This window comes from Mastomys coucha, unplaced genomic scaffold, assembly GCF_008632895.1.
Source record: "Mastomys coucha isolate ucsf_1 unplaced genomic scaffold, UCSF_Mcou_1 pScaffold3, whole genome shotgun sequence".
Classification (NCBI taxonomy): domain Eukaryota; kingdom Metazoa; phylum Chordata; class Mammalia; order Rodentia; family Muridae; genus Mastomys; species Mastomys coucha.
The window spans coordinates 10,931,379-10,946,279 of record NW_022196909.1 but is presented as its reverse complement, the minus strand read 5'-3'; the positions used below and the strand labels follow the sequence as shown (position 1 = coordinate 10,946,279).

General features: G+C 47.6%; 1 long non-coding RNA gene across 2 annotated transcripts; it reads left to right on the top strand.

Moving 5' to 3' along the window:
• Positions 1–209: 209 nt before the first annotated feature.
• Positions 210–14,680, top strand: LOC116075143. 2 transcript variants are annotated; one of them, XR_004112436.1, is made up of 4 exons: positions 210–339; positions 5,375–5,476; positions 6,180–6,400; positions 14,312–14,680. It is a non-coding gene; the product is annotated as an uncharacterized LOC116075143 (long non-coding RNA). The 2 variants fall into 2 exon arrangements; XR_004112437.1 differs by lacking the exon at positions 14,312–14,680 and adding an exon at positions 13,870–13,889.
• Positions 14,681–14,901: the final 221 nt, after the last annotated feature.

The following is a 14,901-nucleotide window of genomic DNA, read 5'->3' as shown; positions in this document are numbered from 1 at the left end:
TAAGGGGAGGGATATTTACGATTTAATAACTGCCCTATTGATTCTCATTTATATGCCGCCAATGGGGCTTACCCGAGGAAGCAGAGGTGAAAGGGATGTTTGTAAATACGTTTCGGGTCTGCCCATCACTCAGCCTGCCAGCCTCGCTTCTGAACGGGAGGTGAGCTGGGTTAATAGACTGCATGCCCTCTGTTTAGCTAAGCCCTGACACACAGCCCGAGGACATCAACCACACAGGCCAATTGTGCACCCTCCCGAGCCCCAATCTTTCCAGGTTCTCTTCCATAACCACCATCACGATTCTCCAAGAACAACAGGACATAGTAGCCCACTGAATGGGTAAGAACACAAAACGAGATTCTAGCCTTCTAGGCCAATGCATGGAACACCCCCACCCCACCCCCTACTCCCCGCACTCCTGAAATGAATGGTTTGAAGTCTTGTGGCCAAAATTGCTGAGTAGACAGTCTGGAGCAGCACTCTTAGCCACCGTTAGGTGAATGTGATGGTTTGTGTATGCTCGCCCAGGGAGTGGCACTATTAGGAACTGTGGCCTTGTTGGAGTAGGTGTGTCACTGTGGGTGTGGGCTTGAAGACCCTCACCCTAGCTGCCTGGAAGCCAGTCTTCTCCTAGCAGCCTTCCGATAAAGATGTAGAACTCTCAGCTCCTCCTGCACCATGCCTGCCTGGATGCTGCCATGTTCCTGCCTTGATGATAATGGACTGAACCTCTGCACCTGTAAGCCAGCCCCAGTTAAATGTTGTCGTTATAAGAGTTGCCTTGGTCATGGTATCTGTTCACAGCAGTAAAACCCTAACTAAGACAGTGACCAACTTCTGTAAAAGCTACCATAAAGCTATGACCACAATTCCTTGTGAGGCTTCAGGTCAGCAGGCCAATGGGACAAGGCTTGCGCCATTGAGGCGCCCCGACTGTGGTGCCTGTGGTGAGCTGGAGGCCTTTCTGGCATTAGAACACTAGAGGAGGACCTTGCAGGGGGCAGCTGGGCCCTGGCATCACAGGAGGCCGGGCAGGGTTGCTCTTATGGATGGTGTCAGGTTTCAAGAGCGAAGGTAGAAGCTCTAAGCACCTGAATGAATTGAATCTCCACTTACCTCCAGTTTTCAATCAGGCCACTGGCCAGAGCAAGAGATGCGGGAAGGGCCTTACTTAAAGCCACAGGCTCAGGCAGACAGGGGACAGCAAGGCAGCCTCCCCAAGAGTAATGCTTCCTCCACTGTTCTTCCGCAACTTGCCTCTCTCCCCTTGCACGGAACTGAACACACAGGAATGCCATCAGTCTGACCCAAGTCTAGGCCACAGGTTAGCCCATCGGAGAAAGCACGAGGCATAATCCGGGTGTAAGACACCTCATGATGTAGCTCTGTGGGGGACTTTTCAAGAGCTGAGACTATCCCACAATGGAAATGGCTCCTCTGAGAGAGAGTGAGCTCACCATCACCAGGGATGTGCAAGCCCAGACAGGAGGCCAATGGCAAGGACGCTGCCTCTGAGGAGAGTGGATATAGAACAGAAGGCCCCAGGTCCCCTCCTGCTCTGTCAGTGGGTCCAATTGCTACAGAACTGAGGCCAAGTGGGTACACTTTATCTCCCTCGTTGGCCCTGGGCAAGAACTAAGACTCAGTTCAGCAGGAAAGCTGATTCCTAGCAAAGGCCACACAGTAGGCGAGACCTCAAAAGTGTCTCTCCTGGGACTCTGCGGAAGGAAGAGGACTGTGAGGTATGGAGGGAGCAGAAAGCTCTCTGACTGGAACGAGAGGCAGCAGGCGCCGTGAAGTGTGAGGACGCAGCGGGGAAGAGATGTGTGGGTCCTCCCATTTCTTTTCCATAAAACCAAGAGCTGACGAAATCCACGGAGAGTTTAGTTACATCCTCTCTGACCAGAGGGCCAGCTCGCACTCCTGGGTCTGGGAGAGAAAGCATGGGATCCCCAAGGGAGGTTCAGACAAAAAGAGGAACTCCTAGGATCCATGCTCCCAGGCATTGACCATAACAAGTCCTCAGTACCTTCCACTCCCATTCTGGCCTCTAAGAAACTCCACCCCAATCATGTCTGTAGCAGGAGCCCCCCCCCCACCCCCTTTGAAGGTGCTGGAATGCAGGAGAGCCAGAGAAAGGGGAGGGAGAACTGACTGGCCTCTTCCACAGTCGAAGCTGCGGGGGATTATGGGTAACAATGGTTAACAGAGCCCTGATGGAGAAATGGGTCCCGACTTCCCCCACAACTGAGAGCCTGGCTCTTAATGAGGTAGCTCAGCTCTGGGACCAAGCTGGGCCTGCAGTTGCCTGCCTGACAGGCTGGCAGACTGCTTCAGGTAAGGACTGACAGCCATGTCTAGTGGGTTGACTAGGGGCTGGCTGTCTGTCTAGAGACACGGTGAGGGTCTAAACGAGGCCCTGGCAGAGTGCTTACAGACATGTGGCGTGACTGACTGGCCAGCCACAGACGTGGGGACTGACTGGCCAATTAATTGTCTGGCAGATTGACGCAGCATCCTGTAGACAGACTTCCTGTGTTGCCTGACTTAAGGATGGTCTAGCTGGTTCCTGCTTGGCTGTTTTCACCATCGGGCATGGTAATTGTCAACTGACTCACCGACGGACTTTATGACTGACCAGCTAACAGCCACTTGCCTGACTTGCGAGCGCATAAGCTGGAGGCTGACCCCTCAGCACCATGGCCTCTCACACCCACCCATCTCCTCTGTGAGTCTCAGTAGTGCCAGGTTAGGATGACTGAGGGCTGGCCTGATGGCCATGTCTAAACCTTAACCGACTGGACCACGGACCACCATGTTAATAAGCCAACCACTGCTGGCTGCTTGAAGGCCGACCAAGTCTGCCCAGTGACTGCAGGCTGACAGGCTGACCACGGCTTAGCTGCCTGCCTGACCCAGTTGCTGACAGAAGGCTGACAGACTGACCAACAGCATCTACCGCCCGCTGTGATGCCTGACAGGCCCAGCAGCGGCCTCGCTTCCTGGCTGACAGGCGGAAGTATTTTTAGGAATCCTTTCTGGTTTCTCACTCTCTCTTCTAAGACCCCTTCTCTCTCTCTCTCTCTCTCTCTCTCTCTCTCTCTCTCTCTCTCTCTCTCTCTCTCTCTCTCTCTGTCTGTCTCTCTCCCCCCCACACTTGGCTTTCCCACCTCATGCCTTCTTATGGTTTTATTGCTTGAGTGTGGACACCTCATACATACAAACAAATTCATGTCACATCATGAAAAGCCCAGAAGCAGAGAGAAAGCCTCTGTGTTCAGCCAGCCCACCCAGAACTGAACGAGAGGCTCAGCCTACTTGCATGGCCAGACTTCCTGGCCACCCTGCTCCAGCCTGAGCCACACCACATGGGTGCCAGGGTGCCTTTGATGAGATTCACTGCAACTCTGATATACAGTGAGGGTCAGGCGTCCCTAAGGACCCCATCTCTGGGTCTTGTCTCAGCCCTACTACCTGCACCTTGGTCTGCCCTGTGTTATCTCTGGTGGAAGGCACAGTTCCACTACGGGCAAGCCGCTGTGTATTAGCCAGGCCTCTGGAGAACGGTAGTCACGACAATGCTTGACAAGCCCAACACCAGATGGTCTGTTTACTGTCCTCCCTAGCTTTCCCTCCTCTCTGCTGAAGAGCTATTTGCTTTCCTGTATGATTTCAACACGTGTGCATGCACCCCAAAACTGCCAACGACCTTCGTCAGATCTCTATACCAATGTGATTGCTTCGCATGCATCCCATGTGAATAGTTGTGGGCTCCGTATTGATGATCCCAGATAGAGCCAGGCTGTGTACACTCAGCTCCTTCATGGTTCACGGCTGAGTCGTATTCCAGGGGGCTCTGAAAACGGACATTGGGTTGAACACCAACATGCTGGGATCACTAATCTTGGTTAGCAGATGACATCTGGATTCAATAAAACCCAAGCAGCTGGGCACACCTGTTGGATCATTTGGGGCCAAAGACCCACCCTAAACCCGGGTCGAACCTTCTGGTGGCGGTCCATAGAAAAGGACGAAGAAGGGAGCTTTTGCCCTTTGCCTGCTTGCCTTCACACTCACTGCCAAGTTCATGTGTCCTGCCACTGAGCCGTTCCTTCGAGGGCGTTAAAGCCCACTTCTTCAGGACTCCTGTGTCCACCAAAGACCAGCTGAGACATCCAGCCCTGGGGACTGAACGGCTACCAGACTCTGTTTAGATTGGGAGGCAGCCATTGTTAGACTAGCCAGACGGCAGCCTGTAAGCCACTCTGATGGAATCCCTGTTGATATCAGAGCTTCGTTCTATTGGTTCTTCTCATCTATAGAACCCTGACTAACGTGTGTCAGTTTCACCGATGCCAGGCTATCCCCCACGCGTGCTCACAGTGGGGGTGGGAGGACACCTACCTGACTCTGATACCGTGACTTCCAATATCCACTCTCATGCCCCTGAGTGGGACGGGTGGGACCCCAGAGGAGGAGGGAGTCTGCCCAGCAGGGCCCTGAAGGTGCCACAGAGGAAGTGTGCCTGAGTGTGCTGGTTTCCTGTGGAAGCTGTGACAAGAGTGACAGAAATCGATTCTCTCAAGCCTCCAGAGGCCACAAGTTAACGGCGAGGTGGCATCCCTCCCTCAGCGTCATGAAACAGCATGAACTGAGGGTGGGAAAGGTATGTTAGGCTCGTGGCTGAGATTTCAGTCCAGGGTCGCTTGGCTCTGTTGCTTCTCAGCCCCGGAGATCATGCCAGAGAAAAGCACACAGGACAGTACCGTGCCGCACCTCATGGAGGATGGAGGAAGAGAAAAGGAAGAAAGACTAAAAAGAAGATATGAAAGATAACACGGCACATCCCCGGTGACTAACTCCTTCGACTAGACCCCATCTCCTGCAGTCCACTGAGCCAGGAGCTCATCTGCGACTTAACCTGTTGGTGCAGTAGTGTCTGCCTGGTCCAAACACCCCAGTGGTTCCACCGCCTGGGAATGCGAGCCTATGAAGGGAGACAAGCGTGTCTCGGCAGAACCATGACCAAGTTTCCAACAGGGTCATCCATGCCTCCTCCAGGGCTCTGGCCTTCTGCAGTCTGACAGTGGCAGGCATCCTTGCTTATGTGGCTGGGTCACTTCTATCCCCGCCTTTTCTCTGTGAATTTCTCTCTGCTTCATTCTTAGAAGGACTCCTGTCATTAGATTTAGGACATACCCAGATAGTCAAAACAACTCCATCTTAAGACTCCCGTGGTGGTTTTTTAAATAGATACAGCCCGCATAGACTCATGTGTTTGAATGATTGACCTGTAAGAAGGGGCGGGCTTTGAGGTCTCCTATGCTGAAGCTACAGCCAGTGTAACACACAGTCTCCTTTCTGCCACCTGCAGATCAAACTATAAAACTCGGAGCTTCTTTTCCAACACCAAGTCCACCTGTATACCACAGTGCTTCCCACCATGACGATAAAGGACTAAACCTCTGCTGAACCTGTAAGCCACCTCCAATTAAATGTTTTCCTTTATAAGAGTTGCCTTGATCATGGGGTCCCTTCACAGCATTGGAACCCTAACTAAGACAACCCCCCCAACTTATTATTTCAAAGATCCTTCCTCCAAGAAGGCAGCGCTCATCATGCCAGGGTAGGGATGTGATTCTTGGAGGCTACCATCCAACCCACACCCATGGGGGCCGAAGAACCGAGAGGAACTGGTTTAGGAAGCATTTTGGTGGATTGGAACTGTGTGTACTAGGCTCCAACAGGGTCAAATGGGCACAGAGGTAGATGATGAAGGCAGATGTAGAGATGGATGATAAAAGCAGATGTACAGGCAGGATTAGGCAGCAGAAGAGCCACTGAGCAGGTGGCCACTTTCTAAGCCAGAAGGATCCGAGATGGGCTTCCAGTGTGGTAGACATGGCCATTAGACCACACCTTGGTGGGAGGGTGGGCCACGGATGGTGAGACACAAGTCATGGCTGAGAGACAAAAACCAGAATGTGCACTTGGGGTACCCTTCCAGAGCACAGCCAGCTGTGGAGGGAACACAGCAAGAGTTCAGGTGGGCTCCAGTGTTCCCACTTGGGGACAGGGAGGGCAGGATGCACAGGAAAGAGGCAAGACTTAAAATCACTAAGGAGACAGAGCACAGGGCGTGTTCAGAAGGGAGTTTCTTGATTCGGTTAATTGAATAGGAAGAAGCAACCTGAAAGCGGATGGCACCATCCCATGGGCTGCTGTTGACTACAGACACAGTGTGACCAGTTGCCTCCACCTCCTGCCGCTATACCTGCCTCTTCCCTGGTGAACTGAAGCCTTTCTGAATGCCTGGGCTGAACTAGGCCCTTCCTTCCTGCAGCCATTTTTTTTTTCTGTCCAGTTTTGGCTACAACAATGAGAAAGATAACTAAGTCAGGTAAGAGAGAAACTGGGTTGGTTTGGGATTTCTTGAGTTTCCAAGCTCTGCTGTGTGGTGTTTGGGGGGGGGGGGTCTGTTGTTTAACCGAGCACTGCAGCAGAGTTCAAAGGTGCCATTTGCATCTGAACCATCAGAGGCAGCTCCCTGGAAACAAGGAGGATGAGGCGAAGGCACTCTGTGGAGCCTGCTCAGGCAGTTCGAGCCTGCTTAGGTAGTTCGAACCTCCCCAGGGCTGTGGGATATTCCCAGGTCTCTCTGCTGGTTTCTAGTTCCAGCCCTTGCATGGATGTACAACGTGAGCATGGGCGTACAATGTGGGCAAGATTTCACTGTATCTTTCCCTGGGATGATAAAGCATGAAGCTCTAGTGGCTTTTACCACCTCACAATGCACTTGTGTCCTGAGCCACCCACTGCCCACCTGTAGGACAAAGAGACTGTAGCAGGGGACATAGGCCAGGCCCCAGGATGAGTGCTGATAGTCCCAATGCGGGGCCCCTATGAAAGGAACCAGAGAAAGAGTGGAAGGAAAGGTGGAGGAGGGGGGAGTATAACGGTTCAGAAAGATGGCTCAGTTGGTTGAAGTGCCTGTCACACAAGCACAAGGACCTGATTTTGATCCTCAGAATATAAGTTTAAAAAGTCAGGTTCCCAGCATCAGGTGGGGGTGGGGCGTGGCCCTTGGGGCTTTCTTGCACGGCGCCCCAGCCTTGTTGGTGAGCTCTGGGCCAGTAAGAGACCCTGTCTCAGGAAACAAGAGGATGCAGCTGGAGAGTCACATCCAGGGTTTGACTTCTGGTCTCCAGCTGCACATGAGTGCATGCATACACACACACACACACACACACACACACATGCAAAGGTGCACACACACACACACACACACATCTATAGGAACCCAAATGCACACAAAAAGAGAAAGGAAGAAAAAGAGAAAGAAGGAGAAAAACAAGGGGGTGGATCAGTTTCGGAATAACTAGGGAGCCACTGTGGAGCCAAAGTCCTACCTTCAAAGAACTTCTGTTCCAGTTTTGGAGCTCCTGGGATGATGGACAGAAAAGTCCATATGTTGTTGCTTAGCAACAGGTGAGCTAGTTATCACAGGCACAGCTTCCTGGCGGAGACTGGCTGCAGGACCCCAAGGGGAGACCATAATCCCTGGCTGCTCAAGTCCCTTCCATAAAATGCAGTGTCTGTGTGTGCCTCATCTCCTATACGCTTTAAACCACCTCCGGATTACTTGTAATTAATACCTAATGCCCTGTAAATGCCACACAAGTAGGTGCCGCTGAGAAAATGACTAGAAGCCAAACAATTCCCGCTCCTGTTCAGCACAGATGCAATCTATGTTTCCAAATATTTCCTGTGACCGTTAATTGAATGTGAGGCTGCAGAACCCTTTGATAAAGAAGGAGGAGTGCTCTCAGGAAGGCTGCCACCAGACCATGGCACCTGGACCACCCAGGGGTGGTTTTCAGTATTCATTTTCCTTTAAAATACCAGGCAGTAATATTGGCATGTAGTTTTGTTGAAGCAGAGTTGTTAACTTAAAATGCATGCTTTTAAGTTGTGCAGTTGTGCCGCTTGGTAATTTGGTATGCATAGATATTGTGAAATAGCATTTTGTGAATTTTAACATAGATATAGGATAGAAAGATGAGAGAGAGAGAGAGAGAGAGAGAGAGAGAGAGAGCTTGATTTGTGTTGGCACCAGCACAGTCAAACTAGAGATGGTTCCATCAGACTCCAAACCTCCTCACACTGTCCCTTTCTGATGGCATCACCTTGGCAACCACTGATTTGTTCTCAAACATTATCATTGATATTTTTGAGAATGTCACCTACGTGAAGTCATACCAGATGTAACTTTCTAGATTGGTTTCTTTCACTCAGCACAATGTCTTTAAGTCCCTGCTTTACCTTGAATCCTTTTCTCAGCTGACTAGTATTCCACTGTATGGACATACCACAGCTTGTTTCTCCATTCATGTATTTACTCGAGGTTGCTTTACTTCAGTAAAATATAGTTTCCATTAACATTTATACACAGGGTCTTCTGTGCAAGCAATTCTCATTTCTCTTAGGCAAATGCCAAGGAGTTAAATTGCTGGGTCAAATGGTAGTTGCATATCTAACTTTGTAAGAAAAATACTAAACTTTTTTCCAGAGTGCCTATGGCATTCTGCATTCTCATCAGAAACATCTGAGAATTCCACTCTCCTCACAAATTGGTGTACTTGTTTTGCTTAATTATTGTTATTATGTCAGTCAATCTGACAGGTGTGCCATTCTAATTTGCATTTCTCAAATCACTGAAGGATACCGAGTTTACTGAGTCTATTCTCATTTCTTTATTTGCCACTTTCATTCCTCTTGAGTGATGTGTCTATTCATTTATTCATCCATTTTGTATGTTCTTACTATTGATTTTTGTTTTCCCTCTTCTCTCTTCCTCTCTCTCTCTCTCTCTCTCTCTCTCTGAAACAGGGTTTTCCTATGTAGTTCTGGCTAGCCTCAAATTTGTAATGATTACAAAAGTATTAAGATTGCAGATATATGTTGCTATGTCCAGCTTTACTATTGAATCTTTGGAGCTTTTCATATATTGAGGACCCAGGTCCTTTGGCAAGTATGTCAGATTGTAAGTGTCTTATTCTTTTAAAAATTATTTTATATTTTAATACAGTCTGTGTTGTTTTCACCTCTAGACTGTATTCTTGGCTCTGTATCTAAGAGTTTTTTGGATGACTCTCAAGTCATTATACGGAGGAAATGATAGATTACAAGCATTTTATCCTATGATGCTTTCCCCCTAAAGTTGTTGGAGGATCATGTTTTACATTTAAATCAACTACCCATGGAGTTCATTTGTATATAAGCTGTGAGTTCACCTTTGATGACTGTGAATTGTCCTGTGGGTATGTCTGTTGGGGATTGTCTTGACTGTGCTATCCAAAGAAGGGCCGAGCCTACTGTGGGCAGCATCATCCCCTGGTTATACAAGAGTAAAGAACATTAACTCGGTGGCATGCACACATTCGTTCCTCTTGACTATAGATGTGCCATGTCTAGTTACGTCAAGTTCCTACCTAAACCTTTTTTGTTTGTTTGTTTGTTTGTTTTTGAGTCAGGCTTTCTCTGTGTAGCCCTGACTGTCTTGGAACTCACTCTGTAGACCAGGCTGGCCTCGAACTCAGAAATCCGCCTGCCTCTGCTTCCCAAGTGCTGGGATTAAAGGCATGTGCCACCACTGCCCGGCTCTACCTAAACCTTTTATGCCTCAAAAATGCTTTGGTTAAATATTTCATCACATCAATAGCCACAAAACCCAAACTGCATGTCTCTGCATAAAAGTCGTGCTGATATTTCGATGAAAGCAGAAGTGAGGCACTGATTGATTTGGTAAAGATCGATATTGATTCTTTTGAGTCATAGCTGAAAAATCACACTTGGGTTCTTACATTTAATAAATAACTCCTCATTAGCTTTTTCTGATTAAGTTCATCTTATTTTGTAGTGTCAAGGATATAGCCCTTACATGTTCTGTCACATTTTGTCCAATAACTTGATTTTTTTTTGAAGGCATAATAAATGATACTTCTGTATTAGGCTGGGTTCTCTAGAGCAACACCCAAGGATATACATATACATATATACACACACACATATACATACACATATACACATACACACAAATATACACATACACATATACATATACACATACACATACACACACATACACATCACACATACACACACACACACACACACACACATACACATACATTAAAGGAGGTTTCTTACATTGGTTTGCACTATAGCAGCTAGGTAGATCAACATCCATTGCGCGCTAGAGAAGCTGTGGCCCCTGAGCAGTCCCAACCCTGGAGATTGGCTGGAGAGTGACTGGTACTGAGTGTGTGTTGAAAGGGGGAAGTTGATGCTGTTACAATGAATGGGAATGACCAAGACAGACCAGATACAGTAAGGGTGTTTTTCCTAGGACCTCTCTCTTGGGATCTGGGTTGCCAGGTGGATGATGTCACTCACTTTGAGTGTGGGGCTCCTCCCTCCCTACTCCCTCCTACCCCACCCCAGTTAATCCTCCACGGAAATGCCCTGACAGAGGTGTATCTCCTACCAATCCAATCTCATCAAACTCAGTTATTTCTAGAAAATTATTTCTAGAAAACCCTTTCCTGGGGTTTGCACCCAGGCGATGCTATGATCTGAGATTCTCTGTCCCCTTTTCTTTTTCTGAGACAGGCGTTCCCTCTACACTCCCGCACTAGACTGGAACTCATGGTGATCCTCCTGCCTCCATCTTCCAAGTGCTGGGATTCCAAGCATGAGACACCATACCCAGGTCTTTATTTTGCTTGTCTATTGTACTGGCCAGAACTCCCAGCTAGTGCTGAGGGGGGGCTGAGGGTAGCAAACCTGCTCTGATCTCTTTTAGCCAATGCCAAGGCCTTCACCCACAGCCTTTACCAAGCCTTTGGAAATGATGCTAAACAGAGTTTGTTATTTGTATGTCGCTTGGTTTTGAGTTTTGTATTCGAGACAAGGTATCCTTATATAGAGAGGGGATTTTCATGGATCCTTCTTTTCTTAGTTTGATAAAAACATTTTAAATGCATCTTTAAAATGTTTGTTTGTTTGTTTATGCTGTGGGAGGAGTATGCCACAGAGCATGTGTGAAAGTCAGCAAATAACTTTTGGGAGTCTCATCATCCACCTTGCTGAGGCAGACTCCCTCTCAGGTAATCCCCCTGTCTCTGCCTTCCCATCTGTATGGGATGACAGGGGCACCACTGTATCCAGCTTCTCTTAATGTGGGTTCTAGGCATTGAACTCAGATCCCTGGGCTTGCTCCACTGATGCCTTTACCGGCTGAGGCATCTCCTGCTGAGAACTTTAAAACAATAACATATACACATACACATACATTAAAGGAGGTTTCTTACATTGGCTTGCACTATAGCAGCTGGGTAGATCAACAACATCCATTGCGTGTTAGAGAAGCTGAGGCCCCTGAGACGGGAGGCAGGAGGATCACCATGAGTTCCAGTCTAGTGTGAAGTGTAGAGGGAACGCCTATCTCAGAGAAAAAAAAGGGGGGGGTAGAGAATCTCAGATGTTGAACCATGACAAATGCTTTCTCAACATGAGCAATAAGGTCTTTTTTAAAAGTTTTATTTATTTATTTATTTATTATTTATATGAGTGTACTGTTGCTGTCTTCAGACACACCAGAAGTAAACATCAGATTCCATTTCAGATGGCTGTGAGCTACAATATGGTTGCTGGGAATTGAACTCAGGACCTCTGGAAGAACAGTCACTGCTCTTAACCACTGAGCCATCTCCAACCCCCAGCAATATGGTCTTTACTTTAACCCTGGTCTCTTAATAGGATACATTGACTTGTGCAGTTTAACCTTCCTTGCATTCCCAAAACTAATCTACTTGGCTACAGTGTTTCCACTTAGGTGTCTATGTTCATGGGAGCTCTGAAGTATTCTTTTCTGGTATTGGTTGTTTGATTTGTGTTTCAAAGTAACACTGTCCTTCCAAAGAAATGGAAGCTAGATGTGGTGGAGCACACCTATAGTCCCAGTACTTGGGGGTGGAATTGGGGGTTCTTGAGTTCAAGGCCAGGCTAGGCTACTTAGCAAGATCGTATCTCAAAATAATAGAAAAGTGAGAAGTATTTACCCTCCTCTTTTATTTTCTGAGGGGAAAAATATATATGTTGGGTGCTATTTCTTCTTATTTGTGTCTTAAAACTTCCTCATAAAATTCCTGGACCTAGAGATTTCAGGACGTCTGAAGGCTCCAATTCCAGATCAATAGCAGTTGGCAGGTCATTCGGCTGGCCCAGTGCAGCTGGGCTGGTGTTGTAGTTTTCTGGCTCTGAGGCGTTTGTTTTGTCTGATCTGTGTGCAGGACTCCATTGCTCCCTTCCATCCTGACTTCCAGTTCACAACGTCTTTTCTTTGACTCCTAATTTGGCCATTTGTTTTCTCCCTGCTCTTTCTCAGACTGGCTACAGGTCATGACCTTACTACTTTTCTCAGAGGCAGCTGTTGTGGTTTCTACTCCCCCACTGTCTTTCTGCTTTCATGTGATCGATTTCTGCTGTTGCCACTATCCTTTCTTTCTCACTGTTTACTTTGACTTCATTCTTTCTCCAGTTTCTTTCTTCTTTTTTAAACAGGATTTGGTTATTTCCTTGTGCACTAGTGTTTTGTCTGTATGTATGTCAATACACCACACGCATGCCGTGCCTGTTTAGAAGAGGGAGTCGGGTCCCTTGGGAAGGAGTTAGAGGTAGTTGTGAGTCACCATGTGGATGTTGAAACTGAACCCTGGTCCTCTGCAAGAGTATCCAGCAGTCTTAACCACTGAGCCACCTCTGCAGCCCTTCTCTAGTTTCTTAAACTAGAAACATATGTGATTGGTTCAAACACATCTTTAGTGTAACAGAGCATTTAATGCTATGCATTTTCCTGTTGAACGCCGCTTTAGCTGCACATCTCAGACCCGACTTTGGCTTAAGTTTTTAGTCCAGCTATTCTGTCTGCTCATACCTTTGGAAGTTGTTCTTTTCTGGGCTCACTGCGGGTTTTGGGTCTGTATGCTAATGTCTTTCACCAGGCTCTGAATTCTTTAGGCATCCTCTTCTCAAACATTCTTTCAATAGGGCAGCTCTTCTTTCTCTCTTCCTTCTGAGACTCCAATGACACAGATAGAAAAAAAAAAACTCCAGTTGTTCCATGGTTCTTGGAAAATCTATTCAGTTTCCTCCAATCTGTTTTTCTTCTCTATTGGATCATCTCTACCTCTCTGTCTTCAAGATTCTTGATGTTTTCCAGCTGTCTCCAATCTCTTTGGGGCCACATTCCAGGAGTTTTTATTTTAGCTACTATGTTTTCATTTATAAAACTAACATGTGATGTGTCTTTGTATACTCTACTCAGCTGGGGGCAGTTTTGTCCCCTGGGAAACACGGGGCATTGTTTGGAGCATTTGGCATCTCCCAACTGTTTCCGTGGGCTGTTACTTAGTTACTTAGTGAGTTAAGACTAAGGATGCTGAGAACATCTTTTAATCTGTGTGTAGAGAGAATATCTTGTGTGTGGTATGGATGTTTCACCTGTCAATTAAAAACCTATGACCTGTAGGAAAGAGTAGAATAGAAGGTGGGACATCCTGGAGACAGAAGGAATTCTGGGATAGGTAGGAGATTCACCCAGGAAGATGTGAGGAGACAGACACATGGTGCCTGAGCACAGGTAACCAGCCACGTGGAAGAATGTAGATTAAAGTAAATGGGTTATAATAAGTTATGATCTAATCAGAGAAGAGCCTAGGGACAATCTGTAAGTGGGAATTACGGCTCTGGATTTCCATACACTCTAGGATTTCTGGAGGATCTTTATGCTTTCTTCTATAATCACAGACCAAAATGTGATCACAGTTAGTGACTCCACGCTGGACAGATGTCCCTACTCAGCTGCCTAACCGAGTGTGATGATCAACGTCACCTCGACAGGTTCTAGAATCATCTCAGAATCTAGTCTCTGGATATGTCTGGGAGAGATTACCCAGACTAGCCTCACTGAGGTGGGAAGACCCCCCCATCGGATGGGCTGGAGTCCTGGTGGGAAGACCCTCCCATCGGATGGGCTGGACTCCTGGTGGGAAGACCCTCCCATCGGATGGGCTGGACTCCTGGACCAAATCAAAACAAGAAAAGGAGCTGAGCACAAGGAGTCATCTCTCTCTCTCTCTGACTATGGATGGAACATGACCGCTGCCCCATGCGCCTTTGTCATCATTGCCTGACCATGATAGAATGCACCCCGGAGTTACGGACTCAAATTAACCCTCTCTCCCTGCAGTTGCTTTTGTCAGGTATTTTTGTCACCGCAGCAATACCAGTAACAAACGCACCGACTGACTCCTGCCTCTGCAGGGAAGGCCGACATGCAGATCACCTTCCCAGAGACCAACTGGAACAGTGTACTCTCTTTCTCTGTATCTCTGCATTCATGTGTCTGTATCCCGAGGCTCTTGGAGCAGTAGCCACTAGCCAGAGCTGCAGTGTGACCCCCTCTGAGGCTCACTCCTTGTTCCCCCGAAGCCCATGTTTCTCAAGTGTTGTCCACACATGCCATCTCTTCTGGAGCACCATCCTGCTTGACTAGGGGAGGACTCTGATCTCAGATGTCAGTCAAGTGGTGATTGCAACCATTAAATGAGCATTTACTGTGCAACTAAGTTTCTCCTCCTGTCTCCATGGCAACCCCACAATGCATTAAGCCATATTCCACATGTACACAAGAATTATGGGGTGCACGCTTCCACACAAAAGGCAGCATACATAGGCTGTTCTGTACACTGGTGCGTTTCTTCCCACAATACGTCTTGTAAATTATTCTATTTCATTACATCTAGAGCATTCTAGTATATTGTCTCATAATTTATAAAA